The 27019-nt window shown below is 40.7% G+C and overlaps 1 long non-coding RNA gene and 1 pseudogene across 3 annotated transcripts; both read left to right on the forward strand.

The window, feature by feature from the left end:
* The first annotated feature begins 165 nt into the window (after nt 1-165).
* LOC111821325 (uncharacterized) lies at nt 166-12799 on the forward strand. Of its 3 annotated transcripts, XR_002824764.1 has the most exons (6): nt 166-307; nt 8661-8789; nt 9302-9457; nt 9783-9933; nt 10269-10428; nt 11074-12799. It is a non-coding gene; the product is annotated as an uncharacterized LOC111821325 (long non-coding RNA). The 3 variants fall into 3 exon arrangements; XR_002824763.1 differs by lacking the exon at nt 10269-10428 and having other exon boundaries at nt 11074-12792; XR_002824765.1 differs by lacking the exons at nt 9302-9457; nt 10269-10428 and having other exon boundaries at nt 11074-12793.
* A 10583-nt stretch (nt 12800-23382) lies between these two features.
* Nucleotides 23383-25489, forward strand: LOC101340310 (serine/threonine-protein kinase MARK2 pseudogene; annotated as a pseudogene).
* The last annotated feature ends 1530 nt before the right edge of the window (nt 25490-27019 follow it).

Raw genomic sequence — 27019 nt, forward strand, 5'->3', positions numbered from 1 at the left:
TGCGTTAGCTTGTAGGGGACCTCTGCATGAATCTCTCCTCACTCTCTCTTCTCTGTCAGTTTCTCACTCCGTTTGGTTCTTGGCTGAGTTCTTTATCTCTTCATTTGATGTTTTAGGATTTCAGGATTGCTGTTTTCTCTGTTTGGCTTAGTTTTGCGGACCTTTGCTGTGGAGGGACGGCATGGTGCGTCTGCCTAGAGTGTCATGTTGCCGGAAGTTTCTCCGCTTCCATCCCTTTTAATGAAGCGGCTTCTTGGGCTTAGAGAGGACATTTACTTGGACTTCCAGAAGCTGGAGCAAGGAAATGGTGAGTACTATGGAGAGCTGGGTTATTTTTGCCATGACAGGATGAGGCTCAATACGTATTGTTGGGGGACCACCTGTGTGCTGCAGGCCCTCTGGTTCCTCCCAAACCCACTGCTGTCAAGTCAATTCCGACTCTTAGCGACCCTGTAGGACAGAGTGGAACTGCTCCATAGGGTTTCCAAGGAGCGGCTGGTGGATTCAATCTGCTGACCTTTTGGTTAACAGCCAAGCTCTTAACCACTGCATCACCAGTGCTGTGAACCACAACTGTGGTTCTTCAGGGAGGCAAAAAGGTAGCAGAGGAGGCCACGTGACTGAGCCCTAGAAGGCATCCTAAGACCATGCTCCAGTGTCACTGGGCCCTTCGTCTACACATAATTCGTTTTTCAAGATTTGGATGCTTAGGTTCACTTCTTTATGAGACTCTCAGACCTGCCACCTTGGGGCATTACCATCCACCCTGGGCCTTGATGCTCTGTGTTGAATGACTGTTTCCTGACCACAGTGTGAAGACAGAGCAGCTTTGGCTGAAGAGGCTGAGCCCTAGGCCCATCACTGCAAACAGTGTTCTTGGCTTCCCCCAGGCACTGCAGCCTTTTCAGTGCAGTTCTAACACTGCATCTCCACCTCTTTCATGGTGTGATGGAGTAGTAAGGGAGGAGAGAGTTTGTAGGGGAAGGCCCTGACTGTTTATGGGGTCCTAGGTGGGACTTGGTGCTCTTATGCCCTCACCAAAGGTATGACCCTGGGGATAGTAAGTCCAGCTGGATTATGTGTGGGGTCTCTACACCTATCTTTTTTTTCAGTGGGGAATGCTTTTGCCTTGCAGCTTTCAGGTGTGTGAGAAGCATGAATCCCCAACGTTAGCCCTTGTCCTCCCACCTATGCTGAGCGCTGGTATTAAATCCCTGCAGTTTTCGTCTGCTCTCCAGACTCGAATTAGAATCCAAAATTAAAGTGTTCTCTTTTGCTAGAGAAGCTCAACATATGAGATGTGTGTATTTAAATTCTTGGGTTTACAGTTTCCACTGGAAGAAAATTTCCTGATCAGTTGGTGTGTTTCTACTGAGAATTTTTCAATTTAATGGATGTAAACTCAAACACAGAGGAATGCCTGTTTTAAGTGATGTAAAAGTTACTCTGAAGCTTACTTAAATCTTGAGAAGTGTCTTAAAGGCTCCTATTACATTTAACAAGTCATGCCAGAGCCCTTAATATATTCAATATTTTAGCCATTTTAGAAACTCTCTTGGCTGAGATAAAGTGTATGTACAGACTCTGATATCCCTGGTTACTGTGTTTAGAAAACGCTCTAATTTATACTTTTGTGATTTGCACAAGTGTATTAGACTGTTTAAGAACAGTTAGGTTATAAATGATTAAATTTTATATGGTTTTATTATTACAAATGTGAATTCCTAATAAAAACACTTCATATCTCATTTGATTTATAGCATGTTTAAAAGTACAATGTAGTTTTTGAAATTGTTTTTCCAGTAGATAATACCTTCACGGTTGAAAATTCAATATACACTTTAAAAGTATATTTTATGAAGACTACTCCTACTCTTGTCCTTATCTAGCCCATCCATTTTCCCCCACTACCTTTAAATAACCAGCTTTATTTCTCTCTGAAGTATCTTGCTAGTGTTTATGTAAAAGCAAGCAAATGTAAATAAAATTTTTTTATTTCCCCTACTTTTGTTATACAAAAGGTAGCTTGGAATTTACACTTTTAACAAACAAATTCTCTTGTTGATCTCTTTCTAACAATACATAGCTTTAATCTGAATTCTTATAAAACTCCAGAATACTACATATGATTGATCTTAGTTTTGTCATTGTTGTTTTTAACTGTTATCACCGTGAATGGACACTTGGATTGTGGCCATTATTTTGGTTTTACAAACCTCGTTCTAGTGAATATAAATGTAAATTTCTAAGATCCGAGTGTCAATATTTTAGGTATAAAAGCTCTTCTTAACTAAGATAAGTAAAATCAAAATGAAGGGATTTGCGCATGACTTTCTATAATAATGAAAATTATATTAAGAAGGTTATCACTTGTCTTGGATTTGAATTATGTCCCCCCAAAAATGTGCGTATCAATTTGGCTGGACCATGATTCCCAGTATTGTACGGTTGTCCTCCATTTTGTGATTGTAATTTTATGTTAAAGAGGATTAGGGTGGAATTGTAACACCCGTACTAAGGTCACATCCCTGATCCAGTGTAAAGGTGAGCCTGACCAAGCCATAGTATTTTCAGTCGCCTCATATGCATGCGAAAGCTGAACAATGAATAAGGAAGACCGAAGAATTCATGTCTTCTAATTATGGTGTTGGGGAAGAATATTAACTATACTGTGGACTGCCAGAAGAATGAACAAATCTATCTTAGAAGAAGTATAGCCAAAATGCTCCTTTGAAGTGAGGATGGCAATACTTTGTCTCACTTACTTTGGACATGTTATCAGGAGGGACCAGTCCCTAGAAAAGGACATCGTGCTTGGTAGAGTAGATGGTCGGCGAAAAAGAGGAAGACCCTCAACAAGATGGATTGACACAGTGGCTGCAACCATGGGCTAAAGCGTAACAGTGATTGTGAGGGTGGCACAGGACCAGGCACTGTTTCGTTCTGTTGTACATAGGATCGCTATGAGCCGGAACCGATGTGACAGCACCGAACAACAACAACAGCAACAGTGAGAAAGAAGTGGTATCTCATAGAGATTTTGATTTCCATTTCTCTAAAAACTAATGGGGGCACCTAACAACAACATCTGTTCTCCACTGAATTGTCTTTGGTCTTTACCAAAGGACTGTATTTTTGTCTGTTTCTGGACTCTCTTCTGTTCCATTTATCTGTTTGTTCTCTTGCCAGTGCTACAAGCTCTTGATTGCTGTGTCTTCAGAGTAATTCTTGAAGTAGTGTAGTATCAGTCTGCCAACTTGGTTATTCTTCAATATTGTGTCAGCTCTTCTGAGCCTTTGCTCTTTTCGTGTGTTAGAAATTTTGTCAATAGTTAAAAAATAACTTCCTGGGATTTTGATTGAGATTGCATTGAAAATACAGATCACTTTGGGCAAATCTGACTCAGTATTGAGTTTTCCCATGCATAAACATGGATATATCTGCATTTATTTAGATCTTTGAATTCGAGCATGAGAGTTTTGTAGTTTTCCTCATATACCCTATTTTTTGCAAATAGTGCACCTGTGTAAATATTGCGCATACACATATAATGTGTGGAAATGAGGAAATTATGTAACAGAGTTCTGGCTTAGCAAGCCCATGCATATACCTCGCATGTTTCGTGACATTTCAGGAAGTGAATTTTGGCCTCATTCACCCTCATTCAGTAGGCCAAAAATGTTACTTTTAATCGTATTTGTATAATACAAGTATAAGCCATGGCCAAGAAGTCACGGATCAAGTTTAGTAGTACCCCAGTTTTTGTAAAATAAACAGTTGAAACTGTGTGTTTACTCTGGGGTAGTTTGCGGCCAGGCCTGAGAGCCATGGAGTTTCTTGTAGCCAATCTGCGCGGACAGGACTGCCACAGCCTGAGCATGGACGGGTGCTGTGGTGGGCCAGCACTCTTGCCCAAGTGTGTCTGAGTCCTGTGGTGCTGGCGCCACATGAAGCCTGGTGACAAAACTGGTTGATTGATGGTGCTGTTAGTTCAACTGTGGCCTTACAGATTTTCTGCATGTTGGATCTGTCAGTTACTGTTAGAGGGGTGTTGAAGTCTCCCAACTATAATAGTGGATTCGTTTATTTCTCCTTTCAGTTCTGTTATTTTTTGCCTCGCATATTTTGGTGCTGTTTGTTAGACACTCATATGTTAAGGATCGTTGTGTCTTCTTGAAGAATTGATCCTTTTATCATGTAAATTTCTCTCTTTATCCCTGATCATTTTCCTTGCTTCTGGAACCTGTTTTGTCGAAATTAATATAGCTACTCCATCTTTCTTTTGAGTTTCTTTTACTTTTTATCTGTGGTTTTATATTTTAAGTGACTTTTTTGTGGACAGTGTAGTCTTTGTCTTTTAGTTGGTATATGTAGAACTTCGACACTTAAAGGGATTATTGATATAGTTGTATTAATGTCTTCGTGTTTGCTCCTCTTTTCTATTCACTGCCCTTGTTTTCTTTTTTGTCTTTCCCTTTTTTTCTATCTCCTGTGGTTTCAGTTGAACTCTATATGTGATTCCGTATTCTCCCCTCTTAGTATATCTATTATACTGCTTGTCATGGATTGAGTTGTGTCCTCCAAAAATATCTGTCAGCTTGGCTGGGTCATGATTCCCAGTGTTGTATGATTGTGTAATCTGATGTGATTTCCTTATGTGTTGTAAACTCTCTCACTATGATGAGATTATAGGTGATCTCCTTGTGTGTGTTGTAAATTCTGTCACTGTGATGAGATTATACTGATGAGGTTGACAAGATTAGATAGTGTCTTAATGCAGTCTCTTTTGAGATATAAAAGAGAGAAGCGAGCAGAGACGCATGGGAACCTCATACCACCAAGAAAGCAGTGCCGGAAGCAGAGCGCATCCTTTGGATCTGAGGTTCCTGCGCAGAGAAGTTCCCAGACCAAAGGAAGATTGATGACACAGACCTTCCTCCAGAGCCGACAGAAAAAGCGTTACCCTGGAGCTAAAGCCCTGAATTTGGGCTTGTAGCCTACTGGACTGTGAGAGAATAAATTTCTCTTTGTTAAAGCCATCCACTTGTGGTAATTCTGTTAGAGCAGCCCTAGATGACTAAGACACTATTTTTTTTTTTAAGTCATTGCTATAGAGTTTGCAATATACATTTGCAACTAGTCCTAGTCAACTTTCAGGTGTGTCCCTTCATGGACAGTTTATGGATAAGTAAAATGAATTGGCACTAACATGAGGACAGGAGAGAGGGATTGAGAATACAGTTATAACGTACTTGTGCTATCCATGTTGTAAATGTGTATTGAAAACTCTATAACAACAACTTAAAAATATATATATACACATATATATTGCTGTTATTTTGAACAAACTGTTAACTGTTAGATCAGTTAAGAATAGCAAAGATAATTTTATGTTACCTTTATTCATTTTCTAATGATCTCACTTTCCTTATGTAGATCCAAGTTTCTGATTCATATCATTTTCCTCCTCTCTGAAGAACTTCTTTTACCATTTCTTGCAGGAAGTTCTACTGGTTACCAATTTCCTCCATTTTTGTTGTCTGAAAACATCTTTATTTCTCCTTCACTGTTTTTTATGAAATTTTTTTTATTGTAGTAAAACTATATATGAGAAAACATTTGCCAGTTCAACAACTTTCACATGTAAAATTTAGTGGGTGGTACAAGTGGTTAAGCAGTCAACTGCTACCTGAAATGTTGGTGGTTTGAACCTACCCACATGCGCCTCAGAACACAAGCCTGGCAATCTGCTTTTGATAGGTCACACCTTGAAAACTCTATGGAGCAGTTCTACTATGCACAGGTACTGTTGCCATGCATCAAAATTAACTCAAGGACAACTACGAATAACAATAATGTAGTAACACTGATAACATTTATCAGTTGTGCAGCTGTTACCACTATTGCGATTTTTTCCCTTACCAAGCCAGGTTTCACTAGGTAATGTTTCATAAAATGATTATTTTGGTTTTCTTTGCACTGTCTCACTAGAGATAAATTTGCTATGTTTCTTGCTCCTTATCCCCTAAGTGTGCTGCATTTTCTAAGGAACTTATCACCATTTGATTTTATATTTTATTTTTTAGTTACTGTCCATACCAAAGAACATTTATAGTCTGTGTACACCTGGATATTTCTGTTTTGTTCACTAATGTATCTGTACCTAAATCAATTTTTATAAATGAAGGAGCCACAGGTAAGGGTCTTGGTCTTAGTCATCTAGTGCTGCTGTGACAGAAATACCACAAGTGGATGGCTTTAACAAGGAGAAATTTATTTCCTCACAGTAAAGTAGGCTTAAAATCCAAATTCAGGGCATCAGCTCCAGGAGAAGGCTTTCTCTCTCTGTCGACCTTCTCATCAATCTTCCCCCAGACTAGGAGCTTCTCTGCACAAAGACCCTGGGTCCAAAGAACACGCTCTGCTCCCAGCACTGCTTTCTTGGTGGTATGAGGTCACCAACTATCTGCTTGCTTCCCTTTCCTTTCATCTCTTGTAAGATAAAAGGTGGTGCAGGCCACACCCCAGGGAAACTTCCTTTACATTGGATCAGGGATGTGACCTTAGTAAGGGTGTTACCATTCCACCCTAATCTTCTTTTAACATAAAATTACAATCACAAAATGGAGGACAACCACACAGTACTGGGAATCATGGCCCAGCCGAATTGATACACACATTTTTGGGGGGACATAGTTCAATCCATTACAGGTCTGGAGGGAAGCAGTCTTCCCTGAGACACAGGGCTTTGCCAGGAGAAGAAGCTCTACATTGTCTGAGTAGAATAAGTTGTTTCCTTTGTCTCTTCCCTTAGTAGTACTGAGCAGGGTTCTAGATGATCCATGTCGTTATTTGAGAATTACAGCAGAATACCAACAAAACTATGTATAGGAACAGAAATGTAGTTATCAGGAATTTAGGCCTCAAAGACAAATTGACCCGCATTCTGACTCCAGCTAAGCAACAATCCATTTGGGCAACATTGAGCATGATTGATTGTCTCTAACTTTACTCAGCTGTGAGCTGTTTGTAGTTAATATCTGCTTAGGAGAATCATGAGATACAAATGAGCTAGTATGTCGAAAAATTTTTACACAACCTTTCACAAATCATAGTTGCTCAATTTATGGAACATTTTATTATTAATACATTGTATAATGAATGTTAGGGGTTTTGATGACTTTAAAATATGTAACCTGGCCCACTGCAGTGGAGGAGACTTCTAGATTTTGGCTCTGGTTCAAAGTTTATTGTGACACCATCATACCAGGATTGATTAGAGATGACATAGATAGCTCACTTCACCCATTTCTTGACAGAGGAGTCTTATACTACAGCTATTCTGCTGTTCAGTCCAATTTTAGCATCTGAAGTGGAGTTTAGCAGCCTTTTCTCTCCTCACTGCTGGAGAAAGCCAATGGGTTAATGCTGTTTCACAAAGGCAATCCTACTGACCAGAGAATTTCAATAGTCAAGATTCAGGTAGTCATGGTTATGTGCCTTCCAGGAGCTGCAAATGAGAAAATTTTGGAGTGGAGCCTTCAGAGGACTGGTGTGTAAATCTCTTGTTTCTTAGGCTTCACAGGGACTTTTTAACAGCTAAACCCTCTGCACTTCAACTTACAAAGCTAATTTTTTGTGGTTAAAAAACACACACACCTGTGTGTGTATATATATATATATATAAAGCAAATCATTTGTCACTTAACAGTTTTTTCCTGTATAATTTGGTGACATTGATTACATTCATCATGTGAAGTTAGTACAAAATGGGAATGGTAACCTCTTCTCAGTCAACAAACATGGCACGCTATTCCACTTTCTACAGAGGTAGGACTCTTTGTCATAACATTAGATCGTGTTTGTGTGGTTGTATGGGTTTGTTGAGGGGTATGATCACTAATAGTTGGTGTACAGTTGCATCAGTTTTCAGAATTTTAGAATTGTGGGGAGATTTTGATTTTAATGTTTCCTGTCTCACACCTGAGCTCTCTTTAACTTTTAAGTACCTTTGTCTGCCTCTATGGAATAATAATTTAAAAATATATATATATTTTTTCATCAAGTAATTTATTTTTTCATCTCCTGATCCCTTGAAGTTAAAGAAAATGTGACCAGCTCAGGGCTTTGGGTAGCCAGTTTGTTTGTGCAGGCCTCTGGTCCTTTTATGGCTTTAAGAAACAAAAGGAAAAACTGCCATTTTGCAGTGTTCTCCAGTTGTTAATACCTTATCCTGCTTTCACCCTGTGTTTTTTGTTTTGTTGTGTGTTCTTCTGTATCTGATGGAAGGAGGTGAAATTGTTCACAACGAAGTGATAATCTGAAGTACATCTTTTCTGTGACTTCTTCCATAGTCTCTAACTGTTCTAGACCATAAGGAGAAAAGGGAATAAGACTGGAATTGGTCACAAACTGTGGAGAGATTATTTCAATGTGTTGGCAGTCTTATGAGACAGGATGCAATTAGTGAGGAAGTGAATGCAGTTAGTGAAGGGAAGAGGCTGGTGGCTGTACCCTAGAGTAGACCTTGGTAGAACGAAGAATCTTGTGTCAAATCCTTATGGATTCTTAGTTCTCCAGGACTGTCGGTCTCACCCTTCCTTTTGCATACATTGGAGTACATGGTACCTTGCTGATGCAGAATGTGTGGCATGTTTTAGGACTCAGTGGTCGTTGAGGATGTGGCTGTGGTCTTTACTCAGGAAGAGTGTGGACTTTGCTGGATCTTGCTCAGAGAAAACTCTACAGAGGTGTGATGTTGGAAATCTTCAGAAACCTGACTTCAGTAGGTAAGAATGGCATTTTTTTTTTTTTTTTTAGTCCTTTAGTGAAGAAAAATATTGTACTTGTTGACTTGGCTCCAGTACTTGGACTTAGGAATTGGAATAAATTGTTAAGTAAAATGAGCATGGTCCCTTGCTCTGTGGAGCTTACATATCCTGACTTCCCCATGAACATAAAGCTCTATGTATTGAAGTGATTTTCATTTCTCTTGTGATTAAACACCTTTAGGCTCTTTACATGTTGCAAGTTTACACACTGTCTTCAGGGGTCACTTTGGGGGACTGACAGCTTTGTGATTTGGGACCTTGTAGAATTTTACTGTGTTTATTACCAGTTTGAAATGATCATTTTGCTGCAAGTATACTCACACCTGCCCATATTCAGAGACCCTGAAGACCAAAGTATTGGCTTAGTGTTAGGGAAATGTTCATTGCTTTATACTGCCTTCCCTCATGATATGCCTTTCTCCATGAGCACCATGGAGGGAAACAATATACGAACCCATTTTATCCCCTAGGGAAGTAACGGAAAGAGCTGAGGAGAGTGGAGATAAGACTCATCCGGGTCCACTGTGTCAGGGAGCACCAGATAAACAAGAATTTTTTGAAGGACCAGCCATGTGGAGAGAATGAGATTTCAGTCAGCTAGGGAAAGTTTCTTTCGTGTTGAAGAGGTGACTTCGCAGATACCTGAGCTTACTTCTCTAACTTTATCAATCCCTTCATACCTGCAGTCATGGAGAAATACTTTTTTTCCTCTTTTAATGTTACATGTGTAATGTGTTCAATATTTTACTTAAGCTCTTCTAATTATACCTATTTATGTAATGATCACTCTCAATCCTCATAGAAGTATTTCCTAGTAAACAGCTTTTTATCCATTCCCAAAGTTCTGAAACAGTGAAATGTGTGTCTTTATTCACAGCAGCTTTTTTTCCCCTGATAATTATTTTCCTTTTTGTTTCATATTGTGAACCTCAACTTGAATCATTGGGTCAGTGTCTCAACAAGTTAATGATGGAGAAAAATCATCCAGTGAACTTACAATAGTGCAATTCATGAAGAATAACAAGTGGTCCTGAAAGTTAGAAAAAATCTTCAAATTGTTTGGCAGTGGAGGTCAACCTAAAAACTGGGGGAGACATTCGAGGTGAGTGTCATTCAAACGAGAGCCTCGGGAGAAAGTCCTAAGGTGCATGACATTAATATGTGTGTGTATGTTTAGCTGTAAAACTGTGTTCAGAGACTTCTCAGAATGCAACATTTTCATCAATGTGAGTCACATATTCAGTATTTGAAACAGACTTGTACCCAATTATCAGAAAGGCTGATATTTTAGAAAAACAGTAACAGTAGTCTCTATGCTAGATGATTTAATGTATGAAACGTGAGACAACTCAGGGCAAAAACCATGGATGTTCAGTGTTTGGTAACAGGGAAATGAGAAGAAGTTTATTTCAACAGCATGTTGCCTGTTTTTAATAGAAGGCATACAGTACAGAACCTTCATGAAAGTAATGAAGGCAATCAGTGTGGAAAAGCCTTCGGCACATTTCAAATCTTACTGTGCTGAAAAGAATTCCTGCAGAAGTATATCCTTTTGAATGCTGTGAGTGTGGAAAAGCCTTCTTGGAACACTCATCACGTAAGCATCATAACAGATTTTAACTGGACACAATACTTGTCAGTCTAAGAAGTTTGTGTGTGTGTGTGTGTGTGTGTGTGTGTGTGTATAGTCATGCGCTGCATAATGTACGTTCGGGCAGCATCCAACCACATATACTTCTGTGGTCCCAAAAGGTTCAGAAATCCCAATCTGATTAAAGAAACATGTTAAAGAAACATTTCCAGATACACTAAAACATCTTTAACATAATAATACAGTAATAATAATAATAATGTTTTGATGCACATTATAAAGTAGCACCTGTTTGTTATTATGAACCATTGTGTATGTACCTCAGATTTTTAATATAATAGGCTTTACAGGTGTTGGTTTGTAACTACAGTTTGTATGTCAGATGTTTGTAAGCCAGGGACTGCCTGTATATAATACAGTGCCCCCACAACGTCCAAATCACATAACATCCTATTTCACAAAACATATGGACGTTAAGCAATGCATGACTGTATTTTAGGAAAACAGTGACAGTAATGGTAGTATATCTGCTAGATTATTTAACATATCAAACATGAGACAACTCAGGGCAACAACCATGTTGTACAGTGTTTGGTAATGGTGAAATGAGAACAAATTTATTTCCAACACCATGTTGCCTGTTTTTAACAGAAGCCGTAAAGTAGACAACCTCCATGAACGTAAGGAAGGCATTCAGTGTGGCAAGACATTCAGCTGGATTCCACATCTTACTATACTAAAAAGAACTCCTCCAGAAGTAAATCCTTTTGAATGTTGTGAGTGTGGAAAAACCTTCAAGAATCACTCATCATATAAGCATCATACCAGAGAAGCCTGCCGTTGTCCCTGTTACCTAAGCACCCCTATGAGAACTCTTACTGGAGAGAAACCCTATAAGGTAAGGTATGTGGGAAAGACTTCATTTGTATCTCAACCCTTTTAAGAATCCTGTGACAACAATTCCTGGAGAGAAACACTATGAATGTAACAACTTTGGGCAAGATTTCTGTAGTTTCTTTTCATGAGGGATGAATATACGTGTTGGATAACCAATATACGTGTTGGATAACTTACATGTTTTCTTTTTGCAAACCTAAAAGAAGATACGTGGCAGATTACCCACATAAGTGTAAGGAATGTGGGAAAATTTCTGTGTTTCTCCAGAGTCATTTAAATTTTCACATATGGAAAGCCCATTGGAATATATAGGAAGTCACACTGTGTAGTCTTAGACAACATGTGAGATATTACACTGTGGTGTCATCCTATGACTGTAAAAGACGATGGACGCCTTCAGTGTCCACCATCTCTCAGGCTACCTGTGAGAGCTCACACACTGCAAAGACCCATTGACTGTAAGCATTATGAGGAAGCCTTCAGTCATATAATTGGGCACAAGGAGATTCATACTAGGGGAGAAATCATTTATAAAAGATTTTATAAAATCTTTTATAAAAGTTACACATGGAATTTATTACTGCCTTATTCCCATGTGCGTTAAGTTCCACTTTTTATTTTCTGATGTAAACATTAAGGTGGTAAATATCACTAAATATTCTTTGAATTCTAGGACATGAATTTTGATAGTGTCTGCATTTTGATTCATTTATATAAAAATTCTCTTCATTAGAAAGTCTCATCAACAACATGGGTGTTTTGAAGTCTTTTCTATCGACTATGTTAAATTTAAGCATATTTTCAGAGTATAAAGCAGCATGTTCTCATTATAGAAAATTGTTTTTCACTGAAAAGTGTATGAAGAAATAAAAGTCACCTAGAATCTGACCATGCTTGGTATATTGAGTGTTTCCTTTCAGCCTTCTTTGTATGCAAAGCAATGTTTTTAACAGAATGAGGATTGACTACATGTTTAATGTTGTTCTGGAATGTTTTGCATCTCATCTCTTTCTCCTCGACTACAATCATGATCCTTGGTTTACTGATGAAGAAACTGCACAGAAATTTTAACCCAAAGTCATTCCACACAAGTATTCCTCTCTCAAGTGGCATTGTGACAAGGATAGTCCCTTCTGGGGCCCAAGGCAATTGTGTGCCAACACAGTGCCCCAGTCTCACCTAGCTGCTGTGGACCCTCTGTCCTGCACAGGCTCAGAGCCTGTGCTTAGTGACAGAGTCCTACTTTTGATAATTCTGACATTCCAAGAGTTGTGCCTAGTCAGGAGCTGAGGACTGGAATAGTGGTGTCTGCTCCACCTGATGTGCATACCCACTGTAAGGGATGGAGAAGGTAGCACACCACCTGGGGTTCTTGCATTAGTAAGGACAAGCTAAGTGGCTGTTGGGCCCGAAGGTTTATCTGGTGCCACTCTGCCCCATTGTTAGCTGGGAGCTGCCTCACTGGCAATTTATGTAAAGGGCGTTGAAATCGTAGCTGCAGATTAGACCTTCTCTTGACCCAGCAATTCCCCTTTTAGCATCCTATGGAAATCCCTGGGCACCGTGCTGGTGCCTGTTGGTAACAGTGGTAGCTAGTGGAAATCAGTGTCCACCAGGAAGGGAGTTGTTAGATAGATGCCCAGAATATTGATTGCCACTAAAGGAGTTTTTTTTTTTTTTCAACATTTCCAAACAGTAATTCTCTTTTGGAATGTGAGCTGATAAAAGCATTAAGACTTATAATCAGTAGCACAGTTAAAGTACAGAAGAGTACCTTTCTTTCTGCCAAAAACATCCCACAGGCTGCCCCTTTTTAATGAAATCTTGCCCTATGAATCCTTGGCAACAGTCCCTGTATATATGATGCACTATATAGCTTTTTGATTATGGATCCTTTTACTTAATATAACGCATTTGAGACTCATCCACATTGATGAATGTCTCGATCGCTTATTCCTTTTTATTGCTATGTAGTGTTCTGTTTTATAGACGTACCACTGCTTGTGTATTCACCATTTGGAGAACATTTGGTTTTCCAGTTGTTATAGTAAAGCTGATATAAACATTTCTGAAGAGGATTTATGTGAACATAAAGTTTTCATTTTTCTCACATATTCCTAGGAATGGGATTGTTACCATATGGTCGGTGTATGTTTAACCTTGTAAGAAACTGCCAATCTGTTTTTAAAAGGGGCTGTGCTATTTTGTATTCCGAAAGCAATGTATCATTTCAGTTGCTGCTGGGATCTGCAGAGACTGCTTTCTGGAAGAACTAGCACCCTTCTGTTTGGACTGGCATCAGGGCAGGCATTCAGTGGGTGGCTCATCCAACAGGCAGCCCTGCATTTGCTGAAGAGAGGGGGTGGCCTGTAGCAATCTCAGTTTTTTGAGCATTTTTTTTAGATTCTTTAAACACTGGACAGAAAATGACTATTCCACAATGAGCCCGAGTTTACATGTCCATGCAAGGCTTCCCAGCTGGAATATTTGGACACCATTTCTTAGTATTTTTGGAAAAAATAACCTGAGATTGTCAGCATAGATTTTATCCACCCCTGTCCTAATCCATGTGTGTGTTGTGTGTGTATGTGTGAGAGAGAGTGTGTGTATACTTTGTTGAGTGTGAGCAGATTTCATAGAAGGGGGAATTGGGTCATACATCCCAAAATGTCTCTCTTATAACAGAGTCCAGAATGCAAACCAGTAGATGGCAGTAAGGAAGGGGATACAATTCAATTCATGGGATGTATTTCAACCAAATCAGTAAAGTGCAAGCACCAACTTGTGGACAGAGAAGTTGCCTGTATCTTGAATGAGCCGTAAAATCACCTTATTCTTCAGCCTTCTCTGACATGTTAATACTCTCTCTTTTACTACTTCCCCTCTCATACTGGCTTCCTTTATGGCGTTGAATATCTGAAACGAGCCATTTCCAAAGTAACGTCCTTTGCACTGGCTGCTCCCTCTGCAGCACACACTTCCCCCCCGTATCCTTGTGGCTCCTGCCTTCTCATCCTTGAGGCTTCTGTTCAAATGTCACCTTGTCTGCTGGTCTTGCCTGAACACTCATAAATACCAGCACCCTTATTCACTCCCTTTTTTGCCTGCTTTCATGTTCTTCGTAGCAGTTGTCACCATCTGACAAGTTATATGATGATGAGGAGGAGGATAATGATCATGATTATACTTGCTTAACCATCTTTCTCCATCACTAGATTATAAGGACTTTTGTTTTTAGCATTGTATACTGATTGATTAGGCAGAGCCTGGCATAGTTGGCATTCAACATACATTCCTCAAACTATGAATAAATTTCTAATACAAACAGAACACATGACTCTTTGGGGAAACAGCTGAAGGTGGGACAGGAATTCCTAATAAGAGCGGAGAGCGGGGGGAATCATAAATTCCAGCTCAGATTCAAAAGGGGAGAAACAGACATCAGCTCTTGATAGGAGTTTGCAAAAGACATGGATTCAGAGTTGGAGAATTAGGGCCATCTCTTCCAACCATTTACTGCAACTATAAATTTCCATTTAATAAACTTACTGAGATTCTTCAATGCCCAAGCCTTGAAGGCTGACTCCTTCCATTGCCATCATCAGTAGCTGAATGGATTTCTTGGAGAAGAGTGTGACAATTAACTATGTTTCATGAGCAGCTGTGAAAATTCTACTTCACAATGTCAAGTCTATTGCAAATGTGAATCTTCTTTTCCTGCCCCTCACCTTCAGCCCACTATTTCTGGATGAAGAAGAAATTTACCTTTCCCTTCCAGCTATCTCATTGAGTCTAGGGACCTCACATCTGATTCACTGGTTAATGAAGCTAGGGATTTTTTCCTTCACTGGTGCCATCTTGATGATCCAATGGAGCCCAGTAAGTGCTGTGGGAAAGAAGCTTGCCTGCAATAGCTCCAGGGATACGGCAATGGGGATGTGTTGGGCAAAGTTCCCAAGTAGAAGGTTCTGCAATGTATAATCCCTAACTATGGAGAGGCATTTGGGTTTCTGATTCTTTCTCACCCCACTGCTATCCTTTCTCACTCTAGTCTCAATTTCTGGGTCTTTTCCTCTATGAGGAGGTTTCCTCCCTTAGGTCTGATCTTTGCTCTGTCTTGCCACCCTCACCTCTTTATCATATCATATTATTTCATTGGAGGCATGCTTACCCTCTTTTTCACATTAAAAAATGTTTTATTTAAATATAATATTCACAGATGAAAACACTATAAATATTCAGCTCAGTTTTTGTAAATCGAATATACCGATATAACCAGCACCCTAGAAAACCCTCACTTAGACTACCATGTAGATGTCCTCCACCCAGGGTAACCACTATACTACCATTGATTAATTTTGCTTCTTTTTGTCCTTTATATAAATGGATCATAAACTATGTATTATTTTGTATATGGCTTATTTCACTGAGTTCTTCCATTGTTAGATGTGGCTGTAGATCAACCGTTCTCATTCATGTATATGCTGATGCAGTGATTAAAAGTGCTTGACTGCTAACCAAAAGGGCAGCGTCAAACCCACCAGCTACTCCATGGGAGAAAAATGTGCCAGTCTGCTTCTGTAAAGATTTACAGCCTTGGAAATGCTATGGGACATTTCTACTCTGTCCCATAGGGTAGCTATGGGTCGCAGTCGACTCATCCGCAGTGGGTCTAGTTTTAGTAAATGCTCCCACTTGACTATTCATGGGAATTTTGGTAGTTTCCTTTTGGGAGCTACTGCCAGTAATGTTCCAGTGAACATCCTGGCATGTGTCTGTGGTGAATATGTATGTGGATCCTGGTGCATATCTGTGGTACATCTCCCATGTCTTATGAGAAAAAAGCTGGTTCTTGAAAACACACTGTAGAGAAAGATGCTGGAGAATGTAGAGACTCCTTTGACACTGAATTTGTGAATTAGCAAAGCACAGAACAAGAGTTGGGAGATGGAATGCAGTGAATTGCAAAAACCCCACCAGAAGCTAGAGACGTCACTGCTTTAGGGTTCTTAGTGAGAACATTTCTCTTTACCTTCCTCTGTATTAAGGGAGTTATTGCTTACCAAGGCCTTCTGTCCCTCCATACCTCTGGACCAATGTTTCTAAACTTTTCTTTCATTATTGCCCTTGAAAGCGCTAGTTTAGATAATTTCTCTAAATCATCTTTCTCCCCACCCATGCTGTGTAGTACCCCAGATGCCTGTTTATGTACTTCTCCTCTTTGAAGAGTCACAAATCGTCCAGACACAGAACAAAGTATGAAGGCTGCCTCACCCAGACATTTTTGTCATTGTTTTTCGATAATTAGACAATTTACTACTAACCATGATGGCCTATGATGGCTTCGCTGCCATCTGTCACCCCCTGTGCTACACGGTCATCATGAACCCCCAACTCTAGGAACTGCTGGTTTTGGTATCCTGATGCTTCAGTGTCATGGGCTCCCTGGTGGAGACATTGACTGTTTTGAGCCTGTTCTTTTAAACAAACATGGAAGTCCAGAAGCTCACCTGTTCAAACACCCTCATCAATAACATAGTCATGTATTTTTTGACTAGTCTTCTGGCCTTGATTCCTTTCACTGGAATATTTTTCTCTTAGTCTCAGATTATCTCTTCCATACTGAGAATGTCACAGGGCAGCCACACAGCCTTTTCCACCTGTGAGTCTCACCTCTCAGTTGTCTCCTTGTTCTGTGGCATAGCCCTTGAGGTCTATTTCAGCTCTACAGCCACACCACCTTCTAGGACAAGTCTTATGGCCTTGGTGATGTACACTGTGGTCACACACATGCTGAACTCCTTCATTTATAGCCTGAGGTACAGGAACATGAAGGGGCACCTGGTGAGACACATCAGCAGGGCAGCTGTCACAGTGATAGGTCTCTTGGAGGACTCACATGAATAGCTGGGCTCACAACACTGAGGACCAGAAATCTTGGCCTTCTTCATCCAACATTTTGACTTTGTCCAGTTTTATGTATTTTAAAGCAACTCTTTCCTTGGGTCTTCCTTTGGTGTATTTCCTGACCTCTCTACTGTCCATAAAGTTATACCTCGGACACGGGAAATCCAGGGTAGAAAGGAAGAGTTTTGGCTGTCACAGTACAGGGAGAGCAGCTAGGGTCACAAAACAATGTACGTATAAATTTTTGTATGAGAGACTAACTTGAATTGTAAACTTTCACTTAAAGCACAATAAAAAAAAAAAAGTTATACCTTGGGTGACACTTTTCAGTTTCTCATGGATCTTTGATATATCCAAATAGAAGTTTATGCTCTTTTATTTTTGGAATCACTATAACTTACCATGTCTTGATTTTGACCATTTTTAAAGGCACTCTTTCATTATTTCCACCTTGACATGCATACTGTAGTTGGAGCACTGAACCTGGCCCTTTGCCTGTTTTTTGTACATGAAGTTTTATTTCAGCACAGCCATGCACATTAGTGTATGTGTTCTCTACAGCTGCTTTCCTGCTGCAACAGCAGAGCTGTGTCATTGCCACAGAGACCATCTGTCCTGCAGAGCCTGACATATTTACTAGGGGGCCCTTTACCGGTAAAGGTTGCCAATCTTTTGAATTAAAGTATTCCCATCTCTTCTGTTCTAAACTAACATTGTTAAGCATCTCAGGATACTCCCAAAATTCTATAGCAGAACGTGAAATTCTACACAAAACTCCACTCTCACAATTAATACGTTATCAGAAGAGTTAGATTTTTGTTCTGTATGTTGATGTTGTTAGGTGCCGTCAAGTCGGTTCCAGCTCATAGTGAAGCTGTGCAAAACATAACGAAACACTGCCTGGTCCTGCACCATCCCGGCAATCGTTGTTATGCTTGAGCCCATTGTTGTGGCCACCATGTCAATCCATCTCGTTGAGGGACTTCCTCTTTTTCACTGACCTTCTACTATACTAAGCATGATACCCTTCTCCAGGGACTGGTCCCTCCCAATAACATATCCAAAGTACGTGAGACAAAGTCTTGCCATCCTTGCTTCTAAGGAGCATCTGGCTGTTCTTCTTGCAAGACAGAATTTTCGTTCCTTTGGCAGTCCGTAATATACTCAATATTCTTTGCCAACACCATAATTCAAAGACGTCAATTTCTCGGCCTTCCTTATTCATTGTCTAGCTTTCACATGCATATGAGGTGACTGAAGACACTATGGCTTCGTTTAGGTGCACCTTAGTCTTCAAGATGACATCTTTGGTTTTTAACACTTTAGAGGTCTTTTGAAGCACATTTGCCCAATGCAAAGCATCTTGATTTCTTGGCTGCTCCTGCTTCCGCGGGTGTTGATTGTGGATCCAAGTAAAATGAAATCCTTGACAGCTTCAATCTTTTCTCCATTTATCATGATGTTGTTGATTGGTCCAGTTGTGAGGATTTTCTTTATGTCGATGTGTAATCCATACCGAAAGCTGTGGTCTCTGATCTTCATCAGTAAGTGCTTCAAGTCCTCTTCACTTTCAGCAAGCAAGGTTGTGTCATCTGCATAATGCAGGTTAGTGAGTCTTCCTCCAATCCTGATGTGCCATTCATATTCATGTAGTCCAGCTTCTTGGATTATTTGCTTAGCATATAGATTGAATAAGTATGATGAAAGCATAACCCTGATGCACACCTTTCCTGACTTTAAACCACACAGTATCCCCTTGTTCTGTTCGAACGAGTACCACCTTGATCTACATACAGGTTCCTCATGAGCACAATTAACTATTCTGGAATTCCCATTCTTTTCAATGTTATCCATAATTTGTTAGGATCCACAAAGTAAAATGCCTTTGCATAGTCAATAAAACACAGGTAAACATCTTCCTGATATTCACTGCTTTCAGCCAAGATCCATCTACCATCAGCAATTATACCTTTGGTTCCACATCCTCTTCTGAATCTGGCTTGACTTTCTGGCAGTTCCATATTGATATACTACTCCAGACACTTTTGAATGATCTTCAGCAAAACTTCACTTGTGTGTGATATTGATATTGTTCGATAATTTCTGCATTTGGTTGGATCACCTTTCTTTGGAATACGGATAAATATGGATCTCTTCTAGTCGGTTGGCCAGGTAGCTGTCTTCTAAATTTCTTGGCATAGACAAGTGAGCACTTCCAGCACTGCATCTGTTTGTTGAAACATCTCAGTTGGTATTCCATCAATTCCTGGAGTCTTGTTTTTCACCAGTGCCTTCAGTGCAGCTTGGACCTTTTGCTTCAGTACCATTGGCTCCTGATCATATTCTACCTCCTCATGTGGTTGAACATCAACCAATTCTTTTTGGTACAATGACTCTGTATTGCAACTCGAGGCTTGAATTTTTTCTTTAGTTCTTTCAGCTTGAGAAATGTCAAGCATGTTCTTCCCTTTTTGTTTTCTAACTCCAGCTCTTTGGACATATCATTATAATACATCTTTATCCCATGGAGGGACTGCTGGGTTCAAACTGCCGACCCTTTGGTTATCAGCTGGGTGCTTAACTACTGCAGCACGAGGGATTCTTAGAGTCTTTACAGAGGCCTAAATGATGGTGTTGTCGAAGAATACTGACTATACCATGGTCTACCAGAATGAACAAATATTTCTTAAAAGAAGTACAGCTAGAATGATCCTTAGAGGGTGGCTGGAGAGACTTCGCCTCACTTACTTTGGACATGTTACGAGGGGGAACAATCCTCCTGGACATCATGTTTGGTAAAGTAGAACGTTAGCAAAAAAGAGGAGGACCCTCAAGAAGATGGATTGACACAGTGGTGTCAACAACGGGGTCAAACATAGGCTGCACTGAAGACATTGGTGATAAACAAGGCTCCGGGAATTGATGGAATACCAATTGAGATGTTTCAACAAATGTATGTGGCACTGGACGTACTCACTCGTCTATGCCAAGAAATGTGGATCTCAGCTACCTGGCAACTGACTGGAGGTATTTGTGCCCATTGCAAAGAAAGGTGATCCAACAGAATGTGGAAATTATCAAACAGTATCATTAATATCAGATGCAAGTAAAATTTTGCTAAAGGATGGGGCCAGATCCACTGCCCAAAGCTGAGGGGGCAGGGCTGCCATGAGCAAAGGACAGAAGAATGGGGCCTGCCAAGGCCGAGCAGGTAGAATCGCCAATCAGACGGACTAGGAGAATGGGACCGCCCAAAGCTGACGGAGCAGAGTTGCCATTCCAGTGGGCCTGGAAGGTGGAGCTGAAGCCCAGGACCAAGGGGCCTCCACGCAGAATCCAGAGAGTGTAGAAAACACTCAGAGTCTGGAGGACAGGGCTATTGCCCAGATGGTCTCAGAGAACAGAGGGTTATTTTCAAGCCTTGAGAGCTAATGTAAATTGTTCCTGATGCCCCTTATCCCCTCATTCCCTTCAATTTCTACCATTTGGAATGGAAACATCTACCTTGTGCTTGTTCCACATTGTGCTCTGGAAGCAGGTAACTTGTATTCTAGATTTCACATATGAAAAGAAATTTTTCCCCAGGATAGAATTTGGACTTGGAGTTGCTTTAAGACTTGTGGGATGATAGGATGGGGTAAATGTGTTTTACATGTGGCAAGGACATGAATTTTGAGGGTCCACAGGGTGGAATATCATGAATTGAATAGTAAGGGATACAACACCTTTACTCAGGTCACCGTCCTGATCCGACGTAAGGGGAGTTTACTTGGGGTGTGGTCTGCATCACCTTTTATCTTCCAAGAGATAAAAGGTGAGAAGAGCAATCAGAGAGATATAGGGACCTCCTGCCACCAAGAAAGAAGTGCCGGGAGCAGAGCACATCCTTTGGACCCAGGGTCACTGTGCTGAGAAGCTCCTAGACCAGGAGAAGATTGATGACAAAGATCTTCCCCCACAAGTAACAAAGAGAGAAAGCATTCCTCGGTAGCCCCGCCCTGAATTCAGACTTCTAGTCTCCTAGACTGTGAGAGAATAAATTTCTGTTTGTTAATTGTGATATTTCTGTTATAGCAGCACTAGATAACTAAGACACTTGGTAAAGTAGAGGGTCAGTGAAAAAGAGGAAGACCCTTGACAAGATGGATTGACAGTGGCTGCAATAATGGGCTCAAACATAGCAATGATTGTGAGGATGGCACAGGACCAGGAAGTGTTTTGTTCTGTTGTACCTAGGGTCACTATGAGTCAGGATCAACTAGACAGCACCTAACAACAACAGCAGCCACAATGGAAAACAGTTTGGCATTTCCTCAAAAGATTGAACTTAGAACTACTATACGACCCAGCAATCCCAATTCCAGAAAAAGTGAAGGCAGGAACGCAAACAGAAACCTGTACACCAGTGTTCACTGCAGCACTTTTCACAATAGACAAAAGATGGAAACAACCAAAATCTCTACCAGCAGATGAATGGATACACAAAATTCGGTAGAGACACACAATGAAGTAGAACTACTCCATAGGGGTTTCAAGGCCCCGACCTTAAAGAAGCAGATCGCCAGGTCTGTCTTCTGAGAAGTCTCTGGGTGGATTCGAACCCCAACCTAGTAGATGAGTGCTTAACTGTTGGTGCAAGCCAGGGACTCCCAATGGAATATTACAAACACCCTCAGAAATGAAGTCTTGATGCATACGACAACATGGATGAAGCCTGAAAACACCAAGCTGAGCAAAGTAAGTCACTTATAGGACATAAGCAAATATACACAGAACAAAGCTTATTAGTGGTTACCAGGGGTGACAGGGAGGGGGAAAGGAGAAGTTTTTGATTAGGGTCATTGAGTTTATATTAAAGGTAGTGGAATGATTTGGAAAATAACAGTGAGAATGCTTGCACAACTTGAATATAAGCAATGTGACTGAAATGTACATGTAGAAATTGTTGAAATGGCATATGTTTTGTTATGTACATTTGCAACACAATAAAAAAAATGAAGATCAATAAAAAGGTAAAAAAAAAAAGCTCTGTGGAATTCTATCCCTATACACATATACATATACACACACACATTTTTCTTTTTATGAAATTAGTAAAGGATTCTGGAGACCAAAAAGCACAGTGAATTATCCCTGGTCTTGATTGGTCCATTTCTTGTGGTGACCTCATAAAGAGCCAATTGTTCAGAACCCCAAGCCCCTATATAAGTCCCTGGAAACCTAGGTTTGTGGTCCTTCTAGCTCAGGGAGCTGTTTTAGTGACCTGACTGTGACCCCACTTGGTTTGCTTTCTCTCCGAATTGTGTTCTTTTTGTCTATTTCATTATTAGCTTTTCTTATTTTGTCTTTACTTTTTCTCATTTTCATTCATTCTCTTATTTTTTCATTTATTTTTCCTTTATTTCCTCAATTTTTCTGTGCTTATCATTTTACATTTGTAGTTTTGTTTCTTTTTTATCCTTTTTATTGTTTATTCTCCTTAAACCTTTCTCATTTATTGTTTTGTGTTTATATATAGAATTTATATTGTTTATATTTTTTACCTTGTCATTTTAATCTTAATTTTCCATTTTTTCCTTTTGCTGTTCCCATTTTCTAATTCATACGCATCTTATGTTTTTATCTTTTTTTATCCTTTTCTTAGTGCTTTGTGATCTTCTATTTACCACTCTTTTCTAATTTCTGTATTCTTTGTTACTCACATTTTCTTTTTCTATTTTTGTCATTTTATTCCTTTTTAATTTATTCATTTCTATTTTTCTCTTGTATATCCCTTTCATTTAGTTTTTGTTATTCTAATTTTATATTTTCAGTACATTTTAAAATAATTTTCCAATTTTATTTAATTTTCTTGTTTTAATTCTCCTCACTTCTTTCATTTTACATCCCTTCAAACTTGTAGTTTATTATTTTTCTGATTATTGAGTTTTCATTTGATTTTTATTTTATTCTTATTTTGGTCACTTTCATTTGATCTATTTTTTCTAATTGTTTTCTAGCTTTTACAAGTTTTTTTGTTTTTTAAAAGTTTCAATTTTTTCTTATTTTATCTTTTTTATTACATTTTAACTTTTTCTCATTTTTTCCATATTTCATTAAGTTTTTAGTTGCCACTTTTTCCATTTTTAATCCTACCACAAGGGCGCTTCTTATCCCAAAGCCCACTTGGCCTTGACACCTCATCCAACATGCTGCAGAGCCACTTAGCCTTCTCTGCTGAGGAGGAAACCCATGTGGGACACTACCACCTCCTCAGAACCATCAGCAAGGGGGCATTTGCCAGGGTCAAGCTGGCCCAGCACATCATCACTGGCAAAGAGGTAGCCATTAAAATAGTTGACAAGATCCAACAGTCATCCTCCTACCTCAACAGACTATACCGGGAGATAAAAATTATGAAGAGTCTCCATCATCCAAATGTTGTAAAGCTGTTTCAAGTCATAGAGAATGAAGATACTGTCTATATAGTGATGGAGTATGCAAGTGGAGGGGACCTGTTTGATCACCTACTGGCTCATGGCTTGATGAACGAAGAAGAGGCACGAACAAAATTCCACCAAATAGTGTCAGCTCTGCAGTATTGCCACAACAAGAGTATTGTTCATAGGGATCTGAAAACAGAAAACCTACTGTTGGATGAGAGAATGAACATCAAACTCGCAGACTTCGGTTTGGGAACTGAATTCACCGTGGGGAACAAACTGGATACCTTCTGTGGCACTCCCCCTTATTGTGCCCCAGAACTCTTTCAGGGAGAAAACTATGATGGACCCCCAGTGGATGTGTGGAGCCTGGGAGTTATCCTGTACTTCATGGTAAGTGGATCTCTGCCTTTTGGTGGAAAGACCTTAATGGAGCTGCGAGAGCAGGTACTAGAGGGACAATATGATATTCCTTTCCACATGTCTACAGAGTGTGAACACCTGCTGAGCAAAATCTTTATTTGTGACCCAAGAAAGAGAGCCACATTACAGGACATCCTAGGACATCCATGGATGAAGGTGGACCATGAAGAAAAACAAACGCTGTATGTGCAGCCACTCCCAGACTATGATGATCCCTGGCGCATTGAGGCGATGGTGAAGATGGGTTACACGCAGGAAGAGATTCGTGACTCACTGATGAACCAAAAGTATGACGACGTGATGGCCACCTATCTGCTCCTAGCTCACACTTCTGAGATGGAGAGCCACATCAGCACCCTGGAACCCCAGACTGCAGCCTATTCCAACGATATCCACACTCCTTCCTCATCCCATGAGGTGCATCCTACCATCTGTGCTAAACCCAAACAGGGTACTTACACCAAGCCTGCCATTCCCGCCTATGATGACTACATCCACAACACTTCAAGCAGTCTATCTGATGGAAGGATGGGGACCTCCATGGTGTCTGCTTCTCCCTCAGTCTCCCTGTCCCTGTCCCACCAGCACCAGAAATCCAGGACAGCCTGGGCACAGCCCAGCACAGCCCCCCACTGTGTTTCTGTGGCTTCCTCCTCAGCCCACACCATCAGCAACACTGGTGCAGCCCCAGAGGGAATGACCTCCCCCCAGGGAGTGTCAGAACTAAGCCCCTTTAATGATGAGCAGGTGCTGGAGATACATGACGAGGCAAGTTTGCCCCAAACTGTGACCCCAGCCTCTCCCTCTGTCAGCAGCCAGGGCCAGCAGGGGGCCACTGGGAGGTTCTTTAAGCTCCTGAGAAGATATCTTTGTTTTATGTGTGTTAGAAGGGACCCAAAGGTATCAGACAGCAAAGTTTTAGAGGGAACGCTCAAACTTCCAGAGGCCAAGCCGCGCTCTCTCAAGTTTACGTGGAGGATGAAGATCACCAGTTCCATGGAGCCCAACAAGATGATGCAGAACATCTGCCAAGTGCTGGACGCCAATGGCTATGAGTGGGATCTCACCCACAAATACACACTGCTGTGTATGAATGGCACACCAGGACAGGAGGACTTTGTTCAATGGAGGATGGAGGTGTGCACACTGCCTCGGCGGACTCTCAATGGGGTAAAAGTGAAGAAAATTTCAGGCACCTCTGAGGCCTTCAGTAGCATTGCATCAAAAATTACTAGGGAACTTGTACTTTAAAATGGTGCTAGCAGCTGCCTGGGAGAAAAGAGGAGTTCATAGGTTAAGCTCCTTGGAAGAACACGCTTGGCGTTTTTCAAACTGAAAGAACTGAAGAAAAAATTCAAGCCTCGAGTTGCAATATTGAAGGATTCTACGGGAAAATATTAAACGACACCAGAAGTATCAAAAGAAGATGAAGGGAATACACAGAGTCACTATACCAAAAAGAACTGGTCGACGTTCAGCCATTTCAGGAGATAGCATATGATCAGGAACTGATGGTACTGAAGGAAGAGGTCCAAGCTGCACTTAAAGCACTGGCGAAAAACAAGGCCCCAGGAATTGATGGAATACCAGTTGAGATGTTTCAATAAACAGATGCAGTGCTGGAAGCGCTCACTCATCTATACCAAGAAATTCGGAAGACAGCTACCTGGCCAACTGACTGGAAGAGATCCTTGTACCCGCTGCAAAGAAAGGTGATCCAACAGAATGCGGAGATTATTAAAAAATGTCACCAATATCACACACAATTAAAATTTTGAAGATCATTGCAGTGTAATTACCTTTGTGTGAGGTCTTTCTAGCCATGGTCTTGTAACTCTGACCCAGGTGATCGGGCAGGACTGTGTGATAGAATAATTGTGGCCTACTAGGGGGATTGCTTGGTCACTTTTTCCTTAAAAGAGAGCCAATTCCAGAGCAGAGAGAAGGATCCTACCACCACCAAGGAAGAACAGCCAGGAGTTGAAGGCACATTCTTTGGACCCAGGATCCCTGTGCTGAGAAGCTCCTGGAAGCAGGGGAGAGAAAGTTGTAACCCTGAAGATGGTGAGAAGCCATGGCAGGAGAGACCGGGCAGCAGGAGACAGCGCAGTGTGCCACCCGGCCCAAGAAGAGATAAGAGTGCCTTTGGACAGAGACTGAGGGCCAGGGAGATGCATGCCTGTCAGCACAGCTGGGGAGAGGCTATCCTGATGGAAGAACTGCATCCCGAGTGTTCCTGAGCCTGAATTGTAACTGTTACTTCGCTAATAAACCTTGTAATTGTGAGTATGGTCTATGAGTTCTGTGTGGCCCTTGCAATGAATTATTGAACCTAGCAGAGAGTGCTCTAGGAGTGATGGCTGGTGTCAGAATTGGTAAAGATGGCGGAGAGAGGAGGCATGTCTGACCCCTGCCTCATAGGAATCAGCCTTGGGCTGTTGATCTTGATTCTCCTTCCCCCTTGTGAAGCTGGAGGAGGTCAGACACTACCCCAAGTGGTTTTTACAGCTGGCATGAAAATCAAGATTCTTTGCAATGGCTCCAGACTTATGAAAGCATGGAACTTTAAAAGAAAGAAAGGGGCTTGGGAAGTGAAACTTCTGATTCTTGGATTGCTTTGGGTGTTGTTACTTGTAATGGCTGAAAAGCTTCAGCTGAAGTGGCCTGGGGCCAAAGCCAGGCCAGATAAACAGGATGATTTTTAGGGGGCCTGGTATTCTGGTTCCACCCAGCCAGAGGCCCAAACCCATATGCATATGAATGGGAAGGTAGTTAAGGTGTGGAGAAGAGTCAACTGGAATATTTTAAAAGGGTAATATGTTTAGGATTACATGTTTAACTGAATGTACTAGGATAATGAATGTTTCTCCTACCTAATGTAAAGCAGACCTAAACGTATGGTAGAAATGAATATTGGGTAATATAGATTACAGAAATCATTAACTCCA

This window comes from Trichechus manatus, unplaced genomic scaffold (assembly GCF_000243295.1).
Source record: "Trichechus manatus latirostris isolate Lorelei unplaced genomic scaffold, TriManLat1.0 scaffold00077, whole genome shotgun sequence".
NCBI classification, from domain to species: domain Eukaryota; kingdom Metazoa; phylum Chordata; class Mammalia; order Sirenia; family Trichechidae; genus Trichechus; species Trichechus manatus.